This window comes from Buteo buteo, chromosome 27, assembly GCF_964188355.1.
Source record: "Buteo buteo chromosome 27, bButBut1.hap1.1, whole genome shotgun sequence".
Classification (NCBI taxonomy): domain Eukaryota; kingdom Metazoa; phylum Chordata; class Aves; order Accipitriformes; family Accipitridae; genus Buteo; species Buteo buteo.
In genome coordinates, this window is record NC_134197.1 from 13062084 (window position 1) to 13088991 (window position 26908).

Below are 26908 nucleotides of genomic sequence, written 5' to 3' on the forward strand. Positions count from 1 at the left end.
TTCAGACCTAGTTCCTTGTGCTGGTTTTGGCTGGGATAGAGTTAATTTTCTTCATAGTAGCTAGTACAGGGCTATGTTTTGGATTTGTGCTGAAAACAGTGTTGATAACACAGGGATGTTTTAGCTGTTGCTGAGCAGTGCTCACACAGAGCCAAGGCCTTTTCTGCTTCTCCCCAAACCCCACCAGCGAGGAGGCTGGGGGGGCACAAGGAGTTGTAGGGGACACAGCTGGGACAGCTGACCCCGACTGACCCAAGGGATATTCCAGACCATAGGACGTCATGCGCAGTATATAAAGCTGGGGAAGAAGAAGGAGGCTGTGGGGGACGTTCAGAGTGATGGCGCTTGTCTTCCCAAGTCACCATTAGGTGTGATGGAGCCCGGCTTTCCTGGAGATGGCTGAACACCTGCCTGCCCATGGGAAGGAGTGAATGAATTGTTTTGCTTTCCTTGCATGCATGGCTTTTGCTTTACCTATTAAACTGTCTTTGTCTCAGCCCATGAGTTTTCTCACTTTTCTGGTTCTCTCCCCCATCCTACTGTGAGGGAGGTGAGTGAGCGGCTGCATGGTGCTTAGTTGCCAGCTGGGGTTAAACCACAATGCCTGAAATTAGGATTTAAAGTCATTTTTATGAAGTTAAGCTTATCTTCAGAGGCCTCAACACCAGCAGTTCATTCCAGAATTCTGACACATTTATAATGGTCTGCCTTGCTCTATAGGGAAAAATAGAAACAATAACAAGGTCAATTCTTAGTATATGAATTTGATGAAAAGAACATTTTAAATAAAATTGAATGCAGTTCCTGAATGCTACTGTAATTGAGCTGTGCTGAAAAAAAAATCCTGAAGCAAAGAAAATTAATTTTACAACAGTAGTCATAGGTAGTTCTTAACATTTTCCAAATCAGTATTAAAAATATGAAGTTGTACTCAAGGTCATATTCAATTACTTTTCATCCAGAAAGGCACTTGCAGGTTGCCCGTGGAACAAACAGATTTAGGTAGAAGGAAAGAATCAGATTCTTGCTCCCAATCTTTGACAGCTGTGGTGTCTGACAGTGGGTGAATCTGAATGGCCACTGAGAACAGTATTATGGAAGGCTCCTAAATGACTTAGGCAAAATAACTAAAGTTTCTGATGTAAATAATTTTTCTTGTGATTGAATCTTGCAAATTTGGCTGTCCTGTCGTGTGCTGACTAATGCTGGCTGTGGTACTGCCACTTTTGGATTAAGTTCTTTGCTCTTGTCAGAAAACAGGAATTTTTATCCTCCCCCCTCCTCACTCCTGGATTTTGAGTTAAGTTGCTTCAGATTCAGGAGGTTGCTTGCAATACTGCTGACATTGGATAGGTGATTTAAATCTTAGTTTGTGGTGAGATTATGGTCCAAGGACCTAATTTAATTTTGCTTAATTTACTGTGGAAATAGATGAGCAAGATATGTCTGATATGCTTGGGTCTATAGCACTTCAAAATGTTAATGCTTTTTGGACAGAGCAAAACAGCTAGCCAGGACTGGTTGTTCACTGTGGCTTCAGTTCTACGGCACTTCATTCTTTGTCTTTGATAGCAGAAACAGACTTGGTTTGCACCAGGGAAGAGCAGATGAACACTGTATAGATATATGGAATAGTGCTGTGATGTGGGGTTTACCCACACATCTGGAAAAAATGGCTTTAAATCACATGAACTTTATATTAATGAATCAGGATATAGAATGTGTGTTCTTGACTTTTACTTTTTAAATGCAGGTTGTGGTATTGTCTTGTCTTGTATTGTATTGTGAATGCCTTAACACACAGAGCTTCTTAATAAACACACACTGCATCTTTTCATGTGGCAGAACATATGTGCTGTGCTTCAAATTCATGTTTATTGACTACTAACTGTAATGACAAGCAGGACATCAAGAATATAAGCAATATCTACTACATGCTATTCTGTATATACACTTCTATTCTTAAACTGAGTTCAGCTCCAAAATTTTCTGAAGCCATGTTTAGCCAGGCTAATAATTGGAGGTAAGTTCTGGCCTGCTGTTGGGAAAAATCTGCAGTATAATTGGGATTCCACTAATAGCTCCATCAGGTGGTGCAATTGCTGCATGGGCTGGATACAGGATTTTTCTTCAAAGACTGGGAGCAGGGAGTAAATGGAGTCATCCTCTTATTTTACTGAAAAACAGCTCAAAAGAAATGCCACCCTGCAACAAATAAAATAAATTTAATCTCTCATATAAGGAGTGCTAGTTCTGAAACAATACTTAGAGCAAAAGATGTTCTTAACAGTCAAGAATGACCTAGCAGAATTGCTCAAAGATTGAAGATACTAGTAAGTACTCTCTATATCAGGACTGAAGACAGCATTCAGCATCCTGAAAAAAATACAATCACTCAGATGAACTTTTACATCTTACTTTTCCCAATTCTTGTGCTGAAATTAAAAGTACTGAGGTATTTTCTTGTGTGGGAGGAAAGGGATAAAATGATAATGGAATAGTTTTGTATAGAAGTTATAATTTTGTGTAGCTTTTATTTAAAAAAGATATGTAAAAGGATATATGCAATAGCCTAGTATCATGTGAGACTTTTTTCAAAATTCCTTAAGAGGTTCTCAGAGGTACATTATGCTAAAGTTTGTCATTGTCCAAAAGATTTAAATAACCCATGGAGCTAAGTAAAATATTCTTAAGAGCTAGAGAAAAACTTGTTTCCCTACAGCATAGGGCAATAAGCAACCAAGGGAAAGTAAAAGCTTTTCATGCAGAAAATCTGAGAACCCTTCTTTCCCTCAACTCCACGTCTCTAAGGGAGGGTATGACATGCACTTCTGTTTTTAACTGTCATGACTTTGGTATAGTAGTAGAGAGGGTGATCAGCCTTTGATTCTGAGTGCTACCATATGAGCTGCATAAGTGTGGATGAGACACAAATCAGATTGACCACATCCACTTATGGCTTGTATTTTTTAGCACTTTACTATGTAGTGTCTATAGGAAGAGTCTATACGTCTGCCAGCATCTATATGTCAGAGCGAAAGTGGATGCTTAAATATGACTAATAATTGTGAATCTGCCCAAAATGCAAAAATATACTTTCCAGATAAAGAGCTGGCAGATATAAGACAAATATGTGAAGATTTATTTGGGAATATAGTCTTGTTCTAAAATTAGGAGACATTTGAAGTATTACTGAAAAGATGTTCTCCTTAACTGTAACAAATTGTACTAACTGCAAAAGTCCAGTTCAGTGTACTGTGAATCTTTGATAAGAAAATGTATTTGATTTTTTCTTCTTACCTCTTGGAGGGAGGAAGATGGAGAAAGAAAGTAAACTTTAAATGTTAAGTAGAAAAGTAGAACTTGAACTGTACAGTAGCCCAGTACAGATATTTACATAATGCTTTTGCCTATCAAGCATTTCAGTTAGAATTAGAGCTGTTGGTTTTTAACAAGCAGTAAGTGTCATATAGTAAGCTGAGAGATGGGAAATGAAAAGGAAATAAGTCAAAAGGTGGTGGCAGAGTGCTGATAAACAATTTAACTGTTATCTACCAACTCTTAACTTTTTTGTCTAAATTCTTAATACAGGTCTGGAATAGCACAAAGAGATCTAAGGGAGAACTAATTGAAAAAAACTATATTGATTAGCCAGGTTAAAAAGTGAAAATAATTCTTTTTAATAATTAAATGTCATACATAAATTTATAGGGTATGGATATTTGTTTCAAAACTTTGGAAAACATTGCATCTGAAAGTTAGTGGCCATATTAAGTAACCTTCCTTGAAATTATGCTAAGTAGCATGATTTTGCTTATTTTTTTAATTTTTGTGTTTATTGATTACCTTCCATAATTTCATGACTTGCTTTAACAGCACTTCCAGGCTAAATGATTTATGATTTCCTAGAAAGTCCCATTTATTGCCTTTCATAAAAATACAACACTAAGCTTCCCTCTACTTTCCTTCTGGTAATAATGTGGAGCTTCCCCAGTTTTTTCAAGAATGATTTAAAAATGAATACAAATAGTTCATGAAGCTCTCCAGCTTATTGTTTAGGTATTCTGTGGTGTATATTACCTGGTTTAGCACATTAAAGTCTTTAATGACTTGATATTTGTTATCCTCCCTGTCATGAATGTTAAGTGTGCCATTACCATGCTAAAATATGAACTTCTTACGTGAAATAATACTTCAAGAAGTATCAGTTCTCATGTGCAAACTTGGATATACTCTGTAACTGCTGTATTAATATGCTTCTTTTCCTCCATGCTAGCTGCCGACAGCAGTCAGATCTAACTAAATAAACATCAGTAGTTATTACAGTAAATTTACACTGTAATTTTAAATGCAAAGTGACTCTTGGATCCCATTGCTATTTAAAAAAAAAAGACCAGTTCATTGGTTAAGCATAGTATTTGACAATTACCTTTATCTTCAGGGGAAAAAAAAAATTCCCAAACTTCCTTCATACAGGGACTCCGAAATATGAAAAAGTTACAGCTCAAGTATATATACAAGGAAGGAAACAAGATCAGCAAAATTTAATACAAATTGTAACTATTCATCCTAGTTTATACTTAAATGCACATAAGATGGCACGTCATCCCTAAAGGCTAGTATTTTCTTGTGAAGTCAGTAACATCATCGTGGCTTCTACAATCAGATTAATTGGCCACATTTTCCTGAACAAAAGGCATTATGCTGGGTTCCTGCATTACAAGATACTGTGGACATGCTTTCATTCTTTTGTACTTAGGAGAGACAAACAAAAATATCTTTTCTGATCTATTCCAGTAAAAGTGTGTGTTTGTTTTTAACGCCAGGAGTCAAAATACTATGGAAGGTGGACTTTGGAACTGCAGTATTGCATAGCCAGAATTAACTGTGCCTTAAAATCAGCACTGTCTGGATGACAAACTTGGGATCTCAGTATAAAAATAACTGAGAGTTCATTGTGCTGTTTTTGTTGACCGCGTGTCCTTCCTTGAACTGCAGTAATGAACTGCACTGTGCTAAGACTGAATGACTACTGAGAATACTAATGAAAAATTGTATGAGTACCTCATAATGCTATTCTGTCAACTTAAAAAAATAAGTAGAATTCTTTCTGTATAATCTGACTCCTTCCCATTTCTATTTGGACACTCCTACCCTATAATATGAAAAGGTATTTTCCTCATCCGTGTAAGTGCCATTACATTACTTTTCTTAGATCTTCCCCAATGGAAGCCCTGGGAGCTGTTGTTACACCAGTAGTGGATGCTGGCATGCTCCATGGTATACTTGTCTCTACAGATCTGTCATTCTTCTAGGGACCAGCTTCCAAGCCTTTCCATATGTTTTGTTCGTTTGTTTTGTCTTCTTGCAACATCTGTTAGTGTTGTGACAGAAGCAAATGAGAGTATGTTTGCCTTCATTTTGCAATTACCAGTAAGCTGTGATAAGGACACATGATACTCAGGTGCATAAATTTCAAAATAACTATACCTTTTCCATCTACATTAGAGTATAATCAGTAGAAGTCTTTTAAATTATGAAGTTTGGGTGGTTTTGGCCACCTTCAATTGGAGGCTAAGTAGGCTATCTTTATGCAGTAGAGGTGAGAAATAACCACTGGGATGTGGCAGCTTTATTAAGGAGAGGACTTAACACTTCCTCAAAACCACCTGCCTGGTGTCTTGTGTAAACATGTCAGTTCATGAAGTTGTTGGCAGGCTGGGTGAAGGCACTAGCTTTTGAGATCGTAGCAAGTCTTCAAGTTGTTCTGGCTTACATGGTCACAGTGAGAATTTGAGTCTCATGGTCTCTGTCTTAGGTTTTTATGTCTGCCTTCCCTGGGGAAGCCTAGCACTATCCAATGTAGTCCAGGCTGAAGAACTTCTGACCCTCTCATCGTTTTCTCAAGTTTTCATATCTTTGATTTATTGCTGTAGTTCTTTCCTCTGGGTCGTGTAATCTGCCAGTCTTTAATTTGCTTCCTCTGGCAATAATATCTGATAGCCACTTAAAACTTGGGGGTTCTGCCTTGGGAAATAGCAGTGGATGACACGCTTTAAAATAAAGGCCTGAACTTAAAGGCTTGTGTCTCTCTAGAAAGCACAGTGTAGCTTGTCCTTAATACCATAAGTTAGGTAACATTAAACATCAAGTCTGAGGGTAGCCTAAGTGCATATTGAGATTGTCTATGCAATTTTTGGGTATGCATCCAGTCTGACAGAATCCGATTAATTCAAGCCTTTATTTTCTAATCACTTTAAGCTACTAAATAAATAGTTATATGTGCCATTACACAACAGCTTAAACTAATTCAATTCAACACTGCTACGGTTCCACCTTTCCCCTTCCCTCCACATGACGCAGTCTCACAGTCTCTTTACAGGGCACTTGTATAATCCATGCGGAGCTAGTTCAGGGAGCTGACTAACAGGATGTGCATTGTTCTTTTTTTTTCCAAGTCAGCTTTGTTGGGTCAATGTAGAGCCAGCACTCATGATGGACAGACTGATAGTTTAGGCTATGGTAATGCTGACTTACATTGGAAATGAATTAATGGCTAAGCTGATCTAATAACTTGCTGCTGCTGGAAGGAAGAAAGGAGTAGTGGTTCTCCTCCCCTGCCCCCCAACTAGAGAAAAACTTGGCTGTTTTCCCTCCCTGCTTTCGTTATCAATTCTGGAGTTGGTCTGGTGGTGTGATGTGCTGATGAATTTGCTAACAAGGCAGAAAAATAACCTAAGATGTTAAGTAGTTTGCTCTATGTTATCAGGGTGACATGGTTTACCATACATTCAGATTAATTCCAGAGGCACTGGAAAAAGGATGAAGAAAAGGAGGTAACAGGATCATGCCTCTGAATTAGACTGAACTAGTAGGTAGAGTGTAGTTAAGAAATGTGTCTGAGCTTGAGCATGGCTGGTCAGATCAGTGACATTTGGCCTATGGCTTTACAGAGCATTTCAGAGTAAGTCTCAATGCAAGTGAGAAGATGTATTGAGCAACATGAGCAAACCCCATGAGTTACTGTGAAGTCAAATCTCAAAGCAATAGTGTCACACAGCATTATTAGATGAAAATACTTGGTGTTCCAAAAAAGTCACTCTGGCCTTTGAAGGATAAATGTGATTTAGGCCCCTGCTTTTTCCTGTTTGCCGTATTTGCTTTGAACTTGTGCATTTTGGTAGGTAATGAATTTCTGGCATCTGAAGGCTCGGCCTTAGATGATGGAGAAAAGGCAATGGGTGATGCTAGAACAGGTAACTTGGTACTTCATACTGTGTGTTCAAATAGGTTCAGAATTGTATTCTGCCTGTTAATTATGTTTAGGGTGTCCCATTGCTCATATCTTCAAACCTGCATGTTTTCCTCTTGATTAGACATTCATGCCAGAAGTTGCAGGGTGTGGAGATGCCAGTCCATCTTGCCTCGTGTAGGCTTCATTAGCAAAGTGGACTCACTTTCTGTGTAACCTGTCTCAAGGTAAATGTTAATAAGGATACTGTTGTACTGTTGCAGTTGAGACATGCTTTTTGGCTGTGGGAAAGCAGGGAAGACGTTATGGGCATAACCACCAGGTCTTATGCTGATTTGCATATTATTTTGTACAATGGAACAATGATCTTGATTGCTTTTTGGTTTATAGATATTTCCTAGTCCCTTCTAAGGACAGTAAACAGTACAAGTATTTAAACTGCTTTCAAAAAAAGTTTTACCTCCAAAAGTTTAGAGGTATTAAAGTAAAAAAAAAGTGGGATGGTTTTGTCTGAATTGGTGATCAAAAGATAGTACTCCACTCAAAACTTTGATAGAAGGACTTATGCCTCTTTTTAAAAATTGAGAAGGTACCATGACTGATGAAAATTCTCATCTCCCACTAACACCTACATCAAAAAACTTTGATCTTCTACTAGAAAAATGCCAGGCAAGTTTCATGAGAAATATCCTTGAATCAGCTTGGCATGATTGGCCTGTTCACACAGGGAACCCTGAGATCAGAGGTGCTTGCTTTTGAGAGCGTATGTCCTCCTTTGGCTGAAAAAGTCAAAGAGTCTGTGCTGTAATCCTTCCTGCAAGGGACTCAGTGTCTCCCAGTCATGTGGTCATCAATGCATACATTACTGCTGTGAACAGGAGGCTAAATAAGGCAAGAACTTATATATGGTGTTTAATATAAAGCTGGTTTGGGACATACTGTGGAACAATCAAGAAAATGGGTATGTAGGTGGGATCATATGTGCCTTTATCTTCAGTTTCAAGCCACTGTTTTGAGTTGAGGCCACTGTATGCTTTTGGGTGTTATGTTGCACCGTATGTTCTTTCACCATAAATTGTCAAAATAAAGACATGGAAGCACACTGGCTAATGGGCTCAGCAGGAGTCTGGGAATACAGGTCTTGACTTCTAATCCCTGAGCTGTTTCTATGGCTCAGGGAGAAAAGCCTTTTCGATTGCCTTAGATAAATTACCACTGCACAGTACAATTCGTTTTAATGTTAGTGCTTTCTGCATTCAGTGATTGAAATTTGATCACTCAGAAGAGAAAGAAAATACAAAGGCTAGTATGTGTGACTGTCCATATTTGTAAAGAAGATTCCTGTTCTTAGGAAAACACTTGCTGTTCCTAGCAAATCTCTGGAGTCTGCCTCAGGTATCATTTCAACCCATTTGAACTAGGATGCTGTTATATGAGGTAGTTGCCAAATTATGTCTGTTGAATTATATAAACTGAAATAGCATCGAGGCTTTCAAAACTGCTTGAACGGTAAGTTTAAGAAAAGGCAAAATGTGAATTCACTCAGTTACTGTTTAGCAAAGTCTTTAATTTCTTGAAATATAGTATAATGTATCTCAGACTTGGAAGTGGGAGAAACTAACTTGTGTTAACAATTGGTTATTTTAAATAGTGAGAGAAAAAAATCCACCTACTGCATCATTTAGCATCTGAATTGGTATTCAGAACTAAGAATCAGTGGTGCAAGGTTGCTCTTAGGGGTATTATTGTGTCCCTGAAAAAGGCTATTTTTAAGAAGAGGCAAAACCGAAGCGTATTTCACCTGTGTATTAAGAAGTTCATATTCCTATTCAGCGTATATATTATTAGAGAGGATGGGGTAAGAAGAGAAAGATGGATCATGGCAGGAAACATTTAGGGCAGAAGGTGGTTGAGTATAACTGTAGGCAACAACAGCAATGGACAAAAATATGTGTGTAGGGGATGTTGGAAGCGGAAGATCAGAAAAGGTTAACAGATTTTGGTAGATGAAGTGTGAGTAAATTATAGGCAAATGAAGTGTGAAGTGGAGCAAGCAAACAGTATCCAGGACAAACTTAAATGCAGATGAGTCAGAACAAGCTGACACACCAGAGTATGCCATAGCTGCAATATCAAAGGCAAAATGAGATCCCTGTCTGCCTTGTTTTAGAAGGCAGGCAGTCTTTAAAGAGAAACAAGTGAACCAGTAAAGAGAAAAGTGCAGGTTTTGGAATTGCTGCTTTGACTGTTGCTGTCGGGGCCCTGAGGGCACTAGTAGGCCTTGACCACCCTGACCAGCCCCACCTGAGGCCTCCACCCACACGCGGGCCCAGGCCCTGTTTAAACTCAGCCTTCAGCCTGTGCCCTAGTTGTGCTGTTGGGGGTGTTGGTCTTTAGATTAGCAATGGCTGTGTTCTGCCTGGTTACAGAGCTGAGCCCTGACCTGTGGGCTGATGTCCTGGCCTTGGCCTTGGACTGACCCTGTGGACCTGGCTGTCACTGGGCTATGTCTGACTGTGGGTGCTGCCACCAGGCCTGGTCCTGATGTGTGGACTGACTTCTTGGTTTGACCTTAGACTTGTGTTGTCATCCTGACTTTGCCTGATGATCTGGGCTCGTGACTGAACCTACCCTGCTCCCTTGCTTGGGTGCTGGCTTTGGCTGGCAAGGCCCTTGCCCCGTTGGCTGTCCTGCTCTGCTTGTCTCCCTGTTTGGTGGGGAGCAACCGGCTCTTGCTGTGCCTTGACAGTTGCTCTGTTGGCTGGAATATGGTAGGCTCAAGGAAAACCACCTATTCTTTCCAAGTATTAGGTTGGCAGAAGGGAATGTATCCATTTCTAGAAGTGAACTACTTTAGCAGATTTTTTTCTTTCCAATAATTCCTTGCATAATGAAATAAGAAATCATATTAGTACATGGTGATTTTCCCAAATACTGGTATTCATTTAAAATAACCACCCCTTCTAGGTCTATGGTTCTGGTAAAATGAGCTGGTTTTTAATGACAACATATGTGACTTTGTATGTTGTTGTAATAGCTGGGGGAATCTAATGGTAAATGTTTGTAAAGCGGTAGGTAATAGCCCTAGGCACTGTAGCCCATGATCTTAGATCAGAATTTGCAAGTACTGAGTTTTGACAGCTTACCTGGTATTTGAAACTGTATTCTTAATATCCTTAGAGATTTCAGCTAAAACTGTCTAACAGATGTTATTAACATGTTAACCCCTTCAAGTACAAGTTACACTAATTTGGAGTAACTTTAGGTCTTGAGACATAGCTTGTTCAACAGTTAAGTTACACAGAACTCTTCTTGCCAGTGATTCACTTCTTTACTCTGTTCTATTCTTGTAGTAATGTATGACTTTTCAGCAAGAAATACTTCGGCCATTGTAAATACTATTACCTTGCAAAATGCTTATTGTATTAATTTGTTCTTTGTCAGAAGAGCTAGCCTTGATTTTACATCCAGTTTCCTTCCCTGCATTTACAGTATATCTACTTTCTAAAGGAAGTGTGCCTAAGTTAAATGCTTAATGAAATACTTCTTAAATTGATTAAGATATGTTCAATGTCTTTTCTATTGCTTCTAATTACACAATGCAAAAAAATGTTTCCATTCCCTGGAATAGATTTTTCTGCTCAGCTTCTTCTGTCCAAATGATACATCAAACTGTCCTATTAACTCGCCTGCATTAAAGTGAAGATAAATGGTAAAGCAATATCAGAGGCATCAACCATGACCCTAGTGTTTTGCTAGGTATGCAGGCTCTGCCTTGCAAGTCCTCTATTTAGGAGACTAAGATAGGGCATGGGATTACAAATACAATAGCTAATATATATTCTTAAGCATTTTTTTTATATGTAGGTATTGGTTAAATTGCTTTCGTTAATTGCTACCGTTTCTGACATTGCAAGTACCAGTACTTCAGAATATCACTTCTAGACTTCAGTTTGCTTTCTATCTCAGTAGCTATTGTTTAGATCTAATGGTAGCTGTACCTGTAGTCTGACCTTGGCAGTTGATCCTGCCCATCCTCCATTTTCAGAGGTGCAGTGTGTGCTTCAGCTATGTTACGAACACACTGCAGAGATGAGCAATTACTTAAATTATTTCTTGGCTTTAGCTGTGTGCCTACTCACAAAACTAGATGCTTTACTCATCTCCCTGGGAGATATGGGAGGGTGGTTCTAGGAGTTATATAGAACTTCAGATCACCGAGAATGTCAGAAAGTCAACTAACACTATAAATGACTCAGTCTTGTGCTGGTTTGATAGGCCCTTTAAAAAAATCAAGCCAGTACAAGGGATAATTTTCTTTCAATTGTGTAAATGCAACAAGCACTTCCACTTTCCAAACTTCTTTGCTTAGTTTTTTGTCTGAGTAATAAAATGTATATACTCATGTTTACCAACCAGTATTACAGTGGAGGGGGGAAAAGGGTAGAGCAATAACAAGGCCATCAACTGTAGCAGAAGAAAGAGCTTGCCTTATGCAAGTTAGAATTAGCTGGATGTGATGAATAAAGTGCTTTATCAAAACCACAGCTCAAAAAGTCAAAATGGAAACAAACTACCTGAGAACTGTGCTACTAGCTGGGGACTTTCACCTTATGTCTTAGTATTCTTCTGGGATTGCTGTCCCAGTACAGGACCTTGAGCTCAGATTGGCTTTCCTTATCTATGCTGTAGGGGATTGAAGTAACTTGCAAACTTGTTCTTAGGCTTCCTGTGCTTCTTCCTTTTATTCACTGCCCTTAGTGAAGTACAGTTGTTTCTTAAACCCTTAGATTAATAGTGTAGAGTTTGAGTAAGTTTGCAAGCTTGCTCTCTATTGTGCTGCTGAGAACAGTGAGCCTTTTGTGTTGCTCTACCCTTCCAGATTTTCAAGTAGTACTGGGTCATGGTCTTTTGTGGAAAGTTACCACCTTCAAGTCTTTTTACAATATACCGCTTTCATATTGCAGAAAATGGAAAGTCATAAGCAGAGTTACACTAAATACAATAATTTCAGTCACTCTAGAATAAACAGATCCTGAAGAAGATCCATGTGGAGTGAAGGATTGAAAATATTTTCAAAACTAGTTCTTATGCTCAGTTGCAATGGAGACAACCACACTGAGATTACTGTAAAAAATTTACAGTGTCTCCCTGTGAGATGCAGCATAGGAAAGACTGAAAACCAGGTCCCAATTCTACTGAAATGTCATAACATTGATAATGTAACTTAAAAATTTGAAGTGTCAGTTCATTACTTATCATCTGCTGATAAATAAAAGCTACTTCAGATGTGATTGCAGGGATGTAGTGACTTGCCACTGAATAGTTGGCTGATTATAACGTCTCTAAAATACTTAAATTAACTTGTTCATGAATTATTGAAAGTATATGATAGCAAAACAGATATCTCAGTAATATTTTCAATGTTCTTTCCTCCCCTCATTTAATCATGTCACCTTTTTACTGTGGCAGCTCTCCATAGAGCAAGGGAAAAATGCAATTTTGTCATTTTCCTGTAGATCTCAAAGGGTGAAGTATTACATTATCACAAGAGCTGATCTAAAAGCTCTATGTCCCTGACAAAATGATGTTCCCCCTTTACCCGCCACCTCTTCCAGGTATGCAGTTCCTTCCTCTTCTCCAGCATTGGGCTGCCAATTGCCTTGCTAAGCCAATTCAGCTGAGCTGCACAGCTGAGAGAAGTGAAATATTTTTGCTGGGGTAGGAAGTTATATCAATTCAGCAAAGAATCTCAGGAGCAGAAACAGGAGGAGCTGGGATCATTTGCTTTTTGTTGTGATGAGGTTAGTTTCATCCTCAGTCATCAGTCTCCAGTGTCCTTATATGATTTGCTGTTGCAAATAACATCTGGCTGGCTTGCTTTTGTTGACTATTACAGTTTTCCTAATTTTTAAAAAAATTCTTAAGATTGGTGTTGTGTTACTTGGAGTGAGAATCCAGAAGTATGGAGGATGGCAGCTTCAAAGGCAGTGAGCAAAACTATATTTTTATCTTCAAAGTAGGGGTTTAATTGTTTTTGCTTATTCCTGAAATCAATATGAGCCAAGAGCTGCTGCCTTGGCCAGTTGTGAGGTGCTACATTGCTGATCAGCTATCTTCTTCGTAAGGGATGGTGGCTCCTGGTTCCTCTATATTGTGAAGCTTGGAATTCAGGGGGAACAAGAAGCAAGAAGCAGCTGCCCCTCTCAATAAGGTGTAGCTTCCACCTTCTGGCACTGTTACATGGGTGTAGTCCTCTAATTTTGTCCTTTTCCCCCAAGTTTTAGCAGCCATGGGTTTTTTTGTTTGTTTGGTTGGGTTTTTGTTTTGTTTTGTTTTGGTTTTTTTTGGCTATATCTTTCTGTGCTTATTAATCATTCTTCAGTGCTGTCCTTCCTGGTCTTTTTTCCTATTAACAGTTACTGCTTTACCTTTTTTACTTATCATTCCTATTCCCAGAGCTTTGGTTGCAGAAGAACATTGTGTATAAGTTGTCATGTTACTAAAAATACGGTTTGCCTCTCCTGCTTAATGGCTGTAGCTTTTGGAGAAAGTGCAGTGGTTTCCAGAGGTTCAAGTGAAACTTAGCAGTTACTCTGTTAACTGCAAATTATAGAGAAGTTTAACAGACTCTTTACTACTGCATCTTATGTGGTTTAATAGTTGAAATGTATTTGCAGACAGTGAAGAAGATTTTGGCTGTGCTAGTCAGGTAGACTTCCTTTATGATGACAGTTAAAATAAAACAGGTTAATAAAGTTCCGTTAGTATGGATTTGTCACAGCTCTCTTTGCCATGAATTTAAGACACAGCACAGTAATCTAGTTCTTTATATAAATAATGCAGTTGTCTTGAGCAAAGATTTATGAATCCTTTTGTAATATACAACATATAAGATTGGCATGGCACTTTTTCTGTCAAAACAGTTCAGCCTGTCCTAAATTTGGATTTAATGGCTGTGGGGGAAGAGGGCAGAGCACTCCTTACTTTATCAATATCTCAGGCTGTGTAGCAGCTCCTGTATCAAGACAGCACTATGCAGCCTGTCATTCATCTTGGGGCTGTATTTGCACTTGTTTGCTGTGGTTTTTGACAGGTTAAACTCGAATATTAATCTGTGTCAGGAGAAATTAAAGGTGATTGCCTTCTCATCCTACTTTTAGATGCTTACAGTTACATATACTTATTGTTTTAGGAAAAAAAATGCTTTTCTATGTAGAACAGTTACAGAGCTATGGGATGTGTCATAATATTCTTAAGGATTGAGGTGATTTTTTTTTCTGTTTCTAGTCAAATTATCTCATAGCATCATGATAGTGAATACTTTTTAAGCATTTGTTCAAATGTATTAATGGTGCTAACTTGCCTGCAGTTGCTGTACCTCAGGTGTTTATGATCTATGCTGCAGTAGCGCCATAATGAGAAATTCCTTCTGTACTTGTTGTACTTACAAGAGTTACTCTTTTATTTCAGAGTCTGTCTGTGGACTTAATCAAGTATTATGAGGGACAGGCTTTGCTGAAGTATAATTGGACTCAGTACCTTGTTTGGACAGTGTCCTACTGGCAGGCAGTGAAGTTGTGAACCAGGATTGTGGAAGGTGAGCAAAAAATTCAGTAAACAGAAATATAAGGATTCATTTGTGAGATAAGGAAACATCTTAGACACTAACTAGTAGAATCTCTGCTACTTAGGGTATTCATTAACAGTGATATTTCAATTTTAGTATAATTCAGAGTTAAAAAAACCCAACCCAAACCCACAAGAAAACAGACAAATATCACTTAACTTTATTTATAGATCTTTTCTACCCTCCTCTGTTTTCCCCCTTTTCCTTACATCTTTTTGATCAAATCTTGGATGGTAATGTAAGTTTTCTGGAAAAAGAATCACTGAATTGCAGAACACTTGCATGTTAGGTAGGTTAAAGGATCTCTATTGTCTCTGATCAGGAATCCTTAACTGCAGGATTCCCACTGTAGACTATCTAGCCATGTTCTGTTCTGTGGATTGCAGTGTCTGGGGAGGTTCAGGATGTCTTCGGATTTTGCAGAATCCCCATATACTCTTGAAATCTCTGATCAAAAGGTAATAAGGTGATTCCTCAGCTGCAGCTGTGCAGGGAGTGTGGTGAGGACACCTTTATGCTGCATTTCACTGCTTCAGATGGTGAAGGAGGAATGAAGGAAATCTGTTCTTTAGGATTTTGTATGTTTTCAGCCCTACCTCCCCCTTCAGGTTCACAGCTAAGAATGGATTGACCAGTAGATGTGATTGAATTGATCTGAAGTCAGGCTTTAATGATGCTAGCAGAGGGCAGGTACAGCAGGAGTTCCCTTGTTACTGACTATTCAATGACTTTATGCGGGAAAGAGAACTCGAAATAGAGTTATATATAAATAGCCAATTCTTTAACTTCCTAGATAGGTCTTTTTAAAAATTTTATTGCTCTTTTTCATAAGTGCAAATTCAGTGAATTTTTTTTTGTTTTGTATGATTATTTTCTTAATGTTATTTAAACTGGAGTGCTGAATACTAGAGACAGGCTATGGCTGTTCAGTTCTTCCATCTGAATTTTTAAATCTCAATGATTTTGGGGTGGGGAGTATCTTGACTCTGTCAGCAGCTTCCAAGGACTAAATCCTTCTTGCATTTGACAGTGGTTACTGTTTTAGTTAAATCTGTATAGGTTTTTTTGCCTGTTTTTCTCTGATGTGGTCTTGTGAGTCTTTAAAATGAAATTAGAGCTTGTTTTTCTGGAGAATTTGAAAGGCTGCGTTGCACACAGAATGACCCTCTAATGCATAAGATGCACTGAAACCTCAGCTTTGGGCACACTAGGAGCATATAGGAAGCAAAAATATCAGGTAAATTGAGGGTTCGCATCTGTAGTAGTGAAACCACTGGAATTGGGCCTTCATTCTTCTTTCATCCAAACTGCTAACAAACATAACTTTTGTTTGTGAAAATTGTACTTTAAAAACACCTTCATTTCAGAAGTGGTTCCTGAAATTCAATGAAACTGAATACTTCACAAGGTTATGCTTTTAAGCGGCTTCCAACTTTTTGGTAGCCAGAACTTAGAGACCCAGTGTTCTATGGGTATCTACGTCTGAATGGGGAATACTCCTAAGAGGGAGAGAGAGTACAACACAAGTCTACCACAGGTGTGTATGCATATAAAAAGGCATATATCAGCAAATATAGTTTTCAGTATTACTATTCTAAATTTTCCAAACATAATTGCCTCTCCTAAGTTGCTTTCCTTACATACATGGCTCTCATATTTTTGTTTATGGTTCCATTATTGAAATATTTATGGAAGAACTATGTAGTCCCCCTGTATGCTGCTTTCAAGCCATGTCTGCATTGCTGCGGAGCTAATGAAAGCACTGGTCTTACCGTGTGTGTGTGTTACACTGTCCTACCGCCCATATTCTCTGCACATCCCAAAGTGCCTTAACCTCTGGCAATCACTTTGAAGCTACTTTCTGTGTGCAGTGTTATTTGACCTGGAGGGATGTTTAAGTAGCTGAGTAAGTGGATAAACAGGAACTGTGAGATGCTAGAACAAAACTTACTTGCAGAGAAAATGGATGTGCCTGTGAAAACAGAAGCCCATTAGCTCTACCACTGTGCAAAAAAAAAAAAAAAAAAATCTACCAACCTGAAAACTATTTTAGCTAATCTCTGTGTTATTCAGGTAGTGTTTGTTACTGATATTTGAGTAGTATAAAGTAAATACAAAATTGTTCCTTATCATTCTTGTATGTAATTTTTGTACTTGGTAGTATAAATGCTCATGTCAGCACAAACTCATATGTATGCTGACCACTTAATTATTATATCTCAAACAATAGGAATGCTTACTCAAAAACAGAAGACAGAGCAATTTTGTGGGGTATTTTCACAAAAGTCCCATGTATTGTTTCAAGTATAGTGTTTCTAGGCATCATCCACTTTCCAGATATTAGTAAGTCACTGGTTTTCTGAGAACTTTTTGGGAGGGTAAGAAAACTAAGAGATACTTAAGTGTATCTCCAAAACAAGTACTTTATAGACACATGGCTGGGGAAGAAAATTAACTTCAGTTTTTTTAATAAGTGTCGTCTTCACTGCACGGCTGGTATCAGTCTTTCTTTTTAATTTAGGATAAATAAGTGTTAAGTCAGCTCAATTTTGGTGATAATAAGCAGTTCGTGTACTTGTTCTTAAGTAATAAAAATACAACTTTTTATATGTGATTTTTACCCACTTTTAGATACCTCATTCATATGCAGAAAAACCTTGAAATTAAAACATTATCAGCAATTCAACTGTTTACAAAGTTCTCTATTTTTTTATTTATAACTGCTTACCTTGAAATTTATGAGCAGGCTTTGAAATAGGAGCTGGCACTCATGATTTCCCTTTTTGAAATTGTTCCTTCTGGTGCACTCTCCCTCTGGCTGCATGAATTATTGCACTGCACCTTGTGGAGCTTGTGGGCTGAAGAAACACTTCAGCTATGCAAAGGCAAAGCCAGGAGTTTATTGTTAGCCTCATTAAAGTCTTAACATTCTAATCATAAAGTTGTTATTAGTCTAAGAATAATTATTTCAGAGAAAAAAAGAGTGCTGTTGTAGAAAAGGCTCAGTCATAATAGAGTTAAATTTGTTATTCACATTCACTCTGGTATCTACCACTCCTTTTCCCCTGGTGTTATATTCATCCATTTGCTACCCTTCTGTGCCCTAAGGTCAACAGTCACAGCCTTCCTCAACAAGGAATGGGGAGAGAGTTACAGCCTGGAAACTTTTCACAAGGAGGGCACTGATATTGATGGTGGTAGTTTTTTCTTCTTCTAGAGCCCACTTGGGGCTATTCTGTTTTCTAATGCATGCGTACACCTGTCGGAGTGGGGGTCGGTACCGGAGTAACGATGAAATCTCAATATGAGTATAGTCGTTCTCCCTTATTACAGGTTTTTACAGGGTTTATATAGAAAAAGGTGATAACACGCGCTAACTACAGTGTTATTATTGGCTAAGCTTCTATGTCCACACGCCTTGAGCATTACTCTAATTGGTATAATACCACATTTCACGCGACGATATCTTATCCTCTATTGGCTGTGCAAACTTCTTCACGAGGTGTCCAGCAGTTACTGATCTCATCCTTCAGCATCCAGGTGTTGTTAGTCAGGCTCTTCTTATCTTCCTTTTTCCCAGCGTACAAGGACACAGCGTCCTTGTCTGTTTCAGCACTTTGTAAACTTATGCTTCGCTCCCAAATACCTGCTGGATTGCTCATACACCTTACTCTTTCTTTGTGTGTGTTGTGGTTTAACCCCAGCTGGCAACTAAGCACCATGCAGCCGCTCACTCACCTCCCTCACAGTAGGATGGGGGAGAGAATCAGAAAAGTGAGAAAACTCATGGGCTGAGACAAAGACAGTTTAATAGGTAAAGCAAAAGCCATGCATGCAAGGAAAGCAAAACAATTCATTCACTCCTTCCCATGGGCAGGCAGGTGTTCAGCCATCTCCAGGAAAGCCGGGCTCCATCACTCTTAACAGCTACTTGGGAAGACAAGCGCCATCACTCTGAACGTCCCCCACAGCCTCCTTCTTCTTCCCCAGCTTTATATACTGCGCATGACGTCCTATGGTCTGGAATATCCCTTGGGTCAGTCGGGGTCAGCTGTCCCAGCTGTGTCCCCTCCAACTCCTTGTGCCCCCCCAGCCTCCTCGCTGGTGGTGTTTGGGGAGAAGCAGAAAAGGCCTTGGCTCTGTGTGAGCACTGCTCAGCAATAGCTAAAACATCCCTGTGTTATCAACACTGTTTTCAGCACAAATCCAAAACATAGCCCTGTACTAGCTACTATGAAGAAAATTAACTCTATCCTAGCCAAAACCAGCACAGTGTGTCTGGAATTCCACATTACAGCTGAATTTCCCAAATGTAAAATAGACTGCATACATCTGTTTATTGGATGCTTAGTCTTTGTTCTCTGTTATATCTGGTTTTACCCAGCTCCCAAACTGGCATGCATTTAATGACCAGTAATCAACTATTCATGAGTTGAATATAGCTGAGATCTCGCCTACTTTCCTGTTCTTGTACTTTCAAGCCCTTTGCTGTCATCCTGTACCTGAACTACCCTACGCTACATTGTCGTTCTAGGGTCATAAATAGTTTATCCTACACAGAATAACTACTTGTTATTACACTACATTAGTCACAGAAATACCTCACAATTGCTGTAACGATAGGTCTTGCACCACACAATTGCACAAAGCTAAGCTAAAACTAAAACAAGGTGAGCAATAGCCACCTCCTGTTTGATCTCCAGGTAGACCATGACAAATCTAGACAGAGACTGAAAATTCCTGAGGAAGAATTAATACAAAGCCTGTGGCTAGCAATGGCAATAGTGTGCTGCTTTTGCTACAGGCCTACAGAATCTTCCTGAATATTGTTTTGAGGTCAGACCAGCCTACAGCCTGGTAAAGAGGTGCTCCTATGGCAGGTAGGAGATGTGGGCTTCATCCTCACAGCTCCTGTTTGCTGGCTGACTGCTCTGGTGGGGTGCTTTACTCTACCTGTCTGTGGCTCGTTGAAGAGAAAGCATGTAGATTTAGAGAGGTTTACTTCAGTTTTGGTGCATTTGTCAATAACCAGACTCCTTCCCCCCCAAACTGAGACTTAATACAGAGTGTGCAAGGATAGTTACATTCTCTAATGTGAGATACGGGAGACACTAAAAGTACCTTTCCCTCAAATTCTGCAGGGAAGAGACAGTCTGTAAATGGTTTTTGCATCCTCTTGTTCATGCTTTTGGTTTTCTTCACATCTCTGTTCATTTAATCTGCACATGCTAGGACCTTTTGAAAAACAAGTTACGATTCTTCATTGTGTTCGTTTCTTTAGAACCTGTTTGGAGATGCACTAAAAGGGATCTCAGTTTTAGGAAAAATCCTAAATATTTTATTTTTTCTATATGATTACAAAAAAGCTAATCACTTTTGAAGATCTTGATTGTACTTTTTCTGCAAAGTTAGTTATATACTTTCTTAATATGCTTTGAGAGGTGAACAATGCTTTAATGTTTATGGAAGAAATGCAGATACTGTCTAAAAAACTAGCAGTGAGACAGCTTTCCAAAAATGTTCAATACTACAGCTTGGTGTCTGTAATAGGCTATTATAATAAAAGATAAACTTCTTTATAGGATTTAAAGCTGTAATTAGTAAGTGTGCTGTTGAGGATTGGGTCAGCTAAATGAGTAAAGTGGGTATTAAAATTTCTCTTGTGCTTATGGGCCACTGAGAAACTGCCTGCCTGCCAACCTCCCTGAGTCATCTTAATGCCTCAGAATTAACATAAAGCTGTTCATTTATAGATTAACTTGCTCAAAGATTGAAGCTAAGGATGAGGTGACTGATGGGAGATTAGACTGGAGTTTTGTGGTATAAACAGAGATTCGCCATGTGTCAGGAATAACAAGTTCATGTTTCCATAGGTCTAGGAGGAAACAGTGGCTGCTTGGTCTTGTGTGTGCTTCAGATGGGGTTGGTTGCTATATGTCCTTCAGAGCATGGGAGCAATAGAGATTATTTGATTTATCCATGAAACTTCCTCAGCAGTTTTCTCCCATCCATTTTCGTTTCTGAGCAGAGTGGTCCAAAGCATTCAGAAATCAATCTCCAGCGTTTTTTGACACTTGCAAATTGTTCAAAGCATTGAGGGTTCAGCTTTTGGCCATTTATTTTTTTCCTCCTCCTCTGTCCTTTGCCTGAGTTCTGATTTTGCTGTAAAGATGTATATGTTATTGGCAGTGGTTGTGGAGTTAACCATTTTAATAGAAGTGCTTTTGAGATTAAATAAGCATTGAGACTTTACTGTTGTACAACTTGTGATGGTTTTGTTGAGGATTCTGTATACCAGATTCCTGAAGCTGCTGTAGCATGTCACGTGGGTGCCACTGAGGCTTTCTACCTCTGGCTACATTATACAACATCAGCTGTTGGAAGCTTACTAGAAGCATCTGGGGTTTTTAGGCATTTTTCCACTTTTTTTTAAAAAACCATAAAGTGCCAAGGAAATTTACCCTATCCAAGTAAAGGAAATCTAATCCCCAAAATCTGTGCAGTGCACCTTCTTCCCCAGGTAAGAGAGCTGCTTTTATGGTATTTACACAAGACTCCAGAGAGTTCCTTGAAGCTGTGGATTTGTGAGCACAGGGACAAGAGGAGGAGGTTTGTGAAAGATGTCAATTTCTACCCTTTAGTAAAGACAACTGAATTTCAGAGCAATTAGCTAAATGTTTATTTTAATGTATCTTAAAATGTCCCTTTTCATACTAATATAAAGCATCTGATTAACTCTGATATACAGAAATCCATTGCTTGTACATCTTGTGCAAATCTCATCTCATGAATGCTTTAGATGAGGCACTAATTTCTGACATGCTTCTTAAAGGTCTCTAGATACAGCATTTGAAAAAATGTCAGTTTATAATTAATACTTAAATGTTGAAAATCACTAAGCTGTAACTTGCAACAGAATGAAGCATGTGGGAAAAAAAGTAATATACAGTAGAATGAGGCAAATAACTAAATTTAGATCAGCTAAATTTGAGGGCCTAGCCATAAATATGAATTATTAGTTGTTTGTTTGTTTGTTTTGACTTTGCATGGGTATATAATCAGGTCCTCTTGAATATTGGAGTTCTTAACTGATTGTGAGTCCAAGCTTTGTTAATTCTTGAATATGCAGTGGTGGAAATCTTCACTGTTCCCTTTATTGGAATAGGTGAAGGTCAAAACTCCAAACCCAAACCGCATTCAACCTCCACCCCAGGCTAAAAATGGAAAAAAAAAAAAAAAGAAAAAGAAAAAATCACAAATCTAATCATAAGCCAAGTAAGGTGTGGGCTGAAAAATACATGAAATCCCCAAAATACAAGTTGTGTTTCCTAGAAAGAGTGTATAGAAATGTCAAGGTATCACATTTCAATTGTTACTTCTTTAGGTGAAATTTATATTGAATTTGAGAAGGACCTCTGATTTGAAATGTTGCGTTCTACTGCCTCAAATTTTACATAGCAAAAATATAAATGCTCTGTTAAGTTCAGTTCCTAATATATTTTTATCTGAATAGGTATGGGGCAGAGATGCTGTTGTGGTTTAACCCCAGCCAGTAACTAAGCACCACACAGCCACTCACTCACTCCCCCTCCACCCAGTGGGATGGGGGAGAGAATCAGGGAAAAAAATAGTAAAACTCATGGGTTGAGATAAGAACAGTTTAATAGAACAGAAAGGAAGAAACTAGTAATGATGATAATAATAACAACAATAATAAAATGACAACAATAATAAAAGGATTGGAATATACAAAACAAGTGATGCACAATGCAACTGCTCACCACCCATCAACCGATGCCCAGTTAGTTCCCAAGCAGCAATCCCTCCAGGCCAGGTCCCCCTGGTTTATATACTAGCCGTAATGTCACACAGTATGGAATACCCCGTTGGCCAGTTTGGGTCAGCTGTCCTGGCTGTGTCCCCTCCCAACTTCTTGTGCCCCTCCAGCCTTCTTGCTGGCTGGGCACGAGAAGCTGAAAAATCCTTGACTTAGTCTAAACAACAGCAACTGCTGTTCTTTCAGCAACAACTGAAAACATCAGTTTGTTATCAACATTCTTGTACTGAACCCAAAACATAACACTATACTAGCTAATAGGAAGAAAATTAACTCTATCCCAGCTGAAACCAGGACAGATGCATACTCAGGTGTCTCTTGCTTTATCAATTACTGCAGAGCAGCTTGACTGTGGAAGCTGTAAAATTCATTAACCTTTTTCAGTGAGCTTTCTTTATTGTTACCTCTCCATATAGGTAACCGTATCCAAGTGAGAGGGAGAGTTAGCTAGGGAGTAAAATCCTTTGGCAATGCAAATTAATTCCCTTTGCTTTATTACTTGTCCTGCAAATAAAATAGAGAAAGTGCCCATTAGTCAGTGGCAGTTTACTACATGTGTCCCTAGCATCTCAAGGAAGTAATGTAAATTCAGCTGGAGCATGGTCTGTGATGTGAATCATGCACAACTGCAATGCTCAGCACCATCATTCATTGAAGGTCATTATCCATCTTTTATTTTAAAACATTATTTCAGCTATCACCATAAGGACAGGGTATTGAATGTAGGTTAGAAATTACCTTTTAAATGAATTTAGAAAAGCTAAAGAAACCATTAAAAATGAACTCATACAGAGCTGTAAAATAAACATTTGAAAAGACGTTATCTACCTTGTAGTGATGAATAGAGTTAATTAAAATGGTTCACTATACCTGTTTTACAACTGCTTTAGTGGTAAATAAATGTTTCCTAGTGCTGCTGAATCAGTACCTGGAATGTTTAAAGTATCAGGAATGTTTAAAGCAATCACGATTATCTGAACTGACTTCTAACCATGACATTCATGCTCTGGAGTTCTGAAGATCTGAGCATTTACATTTTCAGTATAATAATTAATCAATGTGGACAGACTATATGATTTTTTTGATAACAGAACAGTAACTTTTTTCATTTCTTACATGAAACTGTTGAAGGTAAAATACTTTGCTCAAACAATTAAGCAGAAAAATCAAGCTCATATTTTGCAATATAGGTTATTCCATTGATCTCAGATCAAAATTCATCCAGAATTCCTTGCTTGTTGAAGGGCATTAGTCTGCAAATCTGAGTTTATTGGTCTAATGCCATTTTTGGTGGTGTGAATGAATGTGTGCTGGCTATTTTTAAACTTAGTTAGTCTTAAGGGCTTCAGTTGCATGTAATTTAATTTTGCATGGAATTGGGCTGACAGCCCAAATGATGACAGTAGTCACTTTGGTTCTAAGTGTGTGACAGATTTGTTTGAGGGCAACTCCTGATGCAAAATGCTGGAGTTGGGAAGCAAACATGGAAATTGTGGTCTGCAGTTTGTTGAATATATATTTTTATATATATTTCTTTATATATTAAATTCATAGATATGTGTTAGAAAATAAGTTTCTACTTAGGAAAATTCATAAAATACATAGAACAGATACAGTGCATGGAACAATAGGAGAACAAAGTAGACAAGAGTGGGATAATAGCAGACTCACATGAGTCATTAGTGAAGACTAAATTCTTCATGGCTGTATTGGTTATGAAGAATGTGGATTTTGATTACACACCCTACCCCACCCAACCCCCCTCCCTGTCCCAGTCATCATTTTCTCTTTTCTTTTGAAATGACGGTTAACAGTTAGTATAGCAAGACAGGAAGATTTTCTCATCTTGCATAATTTGGTTTCAGACTGTGATACTTATTTTTTTTCATGTTCTGCATGGAGATAAATCATCTTCTTCCAAAGCTCTTGAATTGGGAGCCAGTTTCTTCAGCATTATGTGAATTGAGACTTTGAGGTTTTGTATTCCAGGTTAGTGTCAGTAAACTATTTTCTTTTCTGGGACAGTTTCTGGTTTTGACTGGAAATTCAGCAGTGATTTTTTTTATTAGAGCTGGTACTCCCTATGGAAACATTTATTTTGTAGAAGAGCAGCCTGTTGAGAAATTTCTGCTATGTGCTTTCTGTTATGAAGTGAGAGGGGTGGGTAGGTACTGAGAATACCTAGGAGGGGAGAACACACCAGAAGGGAAATGAAACTGTGATTAGCTCATAATGAAAACAAGTAGAGGAAGGTGGTGTTAGGGAGTTTGAAAGAAATTCATCTAAGGAAAACGTAGCAAAAAGATGATGTTCAAGTGGCAGATGAGATATTTGAAGAAGCTAGACTGATGAATTATGAGGTTGCAAATATTGAGGGAGGAGTTATTTCATCGAGATCTGCAAAAATTGTGCAAGTTGTTAGAATAAAAGAAATACAAAACCATAGGAATGGTTCTTGGCAGATAGTGCTGGCTGTTTTCTGCATTGCAAAAGAATATTGCCTCTTGGCTTTTGTTTTTGGACAATGCAGCTGTGGGACCTGTGTAGCTGAAACAGTCTCTTCTTTAATCACATCTGTGGTCAGTGGCAGAAATCTCTTCCTCTCCTCTGCCTGTGGCCAGTGGATTTCAGGTGCTCTTTTACTTAATGTTCATAAATTTCAAAGAGACATGAGTGAGTTGGTTGGAACTGAATAATGATGAAATCCTAATGACTCCTGAGAGAGCAGGTTGCATTACCAGCTTGCTTGTGTCCCCAACAGAAGGCCACAGTCGCTTTTGGCAGGTCCACCAGAAATTATCCCTCTTCTTACCCTAGAGGATGACTCCTATGGGTTTTTGCTGAGAAGGAACAAATGAATTGGCCAGAGTCACTCTCTAGATTTTTTTGCAGCATGACATTTTCTGACTTAAATGGATTTAAAAAGCAAAACAAGTAATATGTAGTAGAATAAATGTGCATACTTGAAGGATAAGTAGCAGTTTTGTAGTGATTTCAGTGCAATTCCCAGAAGGTGAATCTGTAAAATAAAAATAAAATAAAAACCCCAACAAAACCCAACATGAATTCTCTCAGTGTGTTTAATTTGGGAGATGGCAAGTAGTTTTTAGTCAAGTAAATGAATGGCATCTGCTGTTTGCCAGTTGTGCTGAGTTGTCTTGGCAAGGGAAAAATTTTATTGTTTAATTCTGTTTTATCCCTTTTTATCCTTATCCATAATGAACAAGATGAAAGTAGAAGAGAATAGAGGCATTTCTACTGCATTGCCAAGAAGCAGGTGTCCGTACTTAGTTATTTATAGACCACAAGAATGCATATCATGGAAATGGGCTGTGAATGGCCAGTTACCCATCTGTTTTATCTGCTGGGTATCGTAACTGATTGTGTGGAAACTGACTTTTTTTTTTAGCTGATGAAAACTGGGGTTCTGAACAAACTGTTATATGGCTGACTTTTTGTTTCTGCTAACCTGTTAGCCCTGGAAATTAGTCATACGTGATTTAGGTTTTGAAAACAACAAAAAAATACTCTTATTGTAGACCTTTTCTTGTTCCTGCTGACCAAAGAGGTTTCTTCTATCTGGTCTTGAATGCAACATTCTAGATTTTAGCTATTTAGTACAATTGGTTTACTAGCTGATTTTGCCCATTTCTTTATTATCGGTCTAGTGGTTTCTGTGTTTGCTTGTTGTCCCTTTCAGTTTCAGACACTTAGCTGAAAGAAGTGTCCATACCCACTTTCCAACACTCCCCCCCTCTCTGCATTAATCTAAGCTTGTGTCCCAGAATTGTGGCTGTCACTGAGAATATGTAAGCTCTGAATTCTAGCTTGGAAATATCCTGTTTCTTAAGATCTAGGTCAGAAGGAGATTCAAATGTAATAATTTATAATAATGAAACTAGGGCAAAACAAAAAAAAAAATGCAGCTTTTCAAGTATGGAGAGAGGGGAATAATCCATGACAAACAAAATAGCCAGCACCTCATGAGAGGAGAGAACAAATTACTGCTCTTTACCAAGTGAAGCTGTACAGACCCACTCAAGCAGTTTTCTTTAGTAACTATTGTTAGTTCCTTATTGCTTAGTCTTTCCCTTTCAATTTGTGCAGAACAGTGACATTTACAAATATTGCTGTAGCTTTCAAAGAGCAGAAATGAACTTGGCAAAGAGAAACTATCTGACCTCCTTTA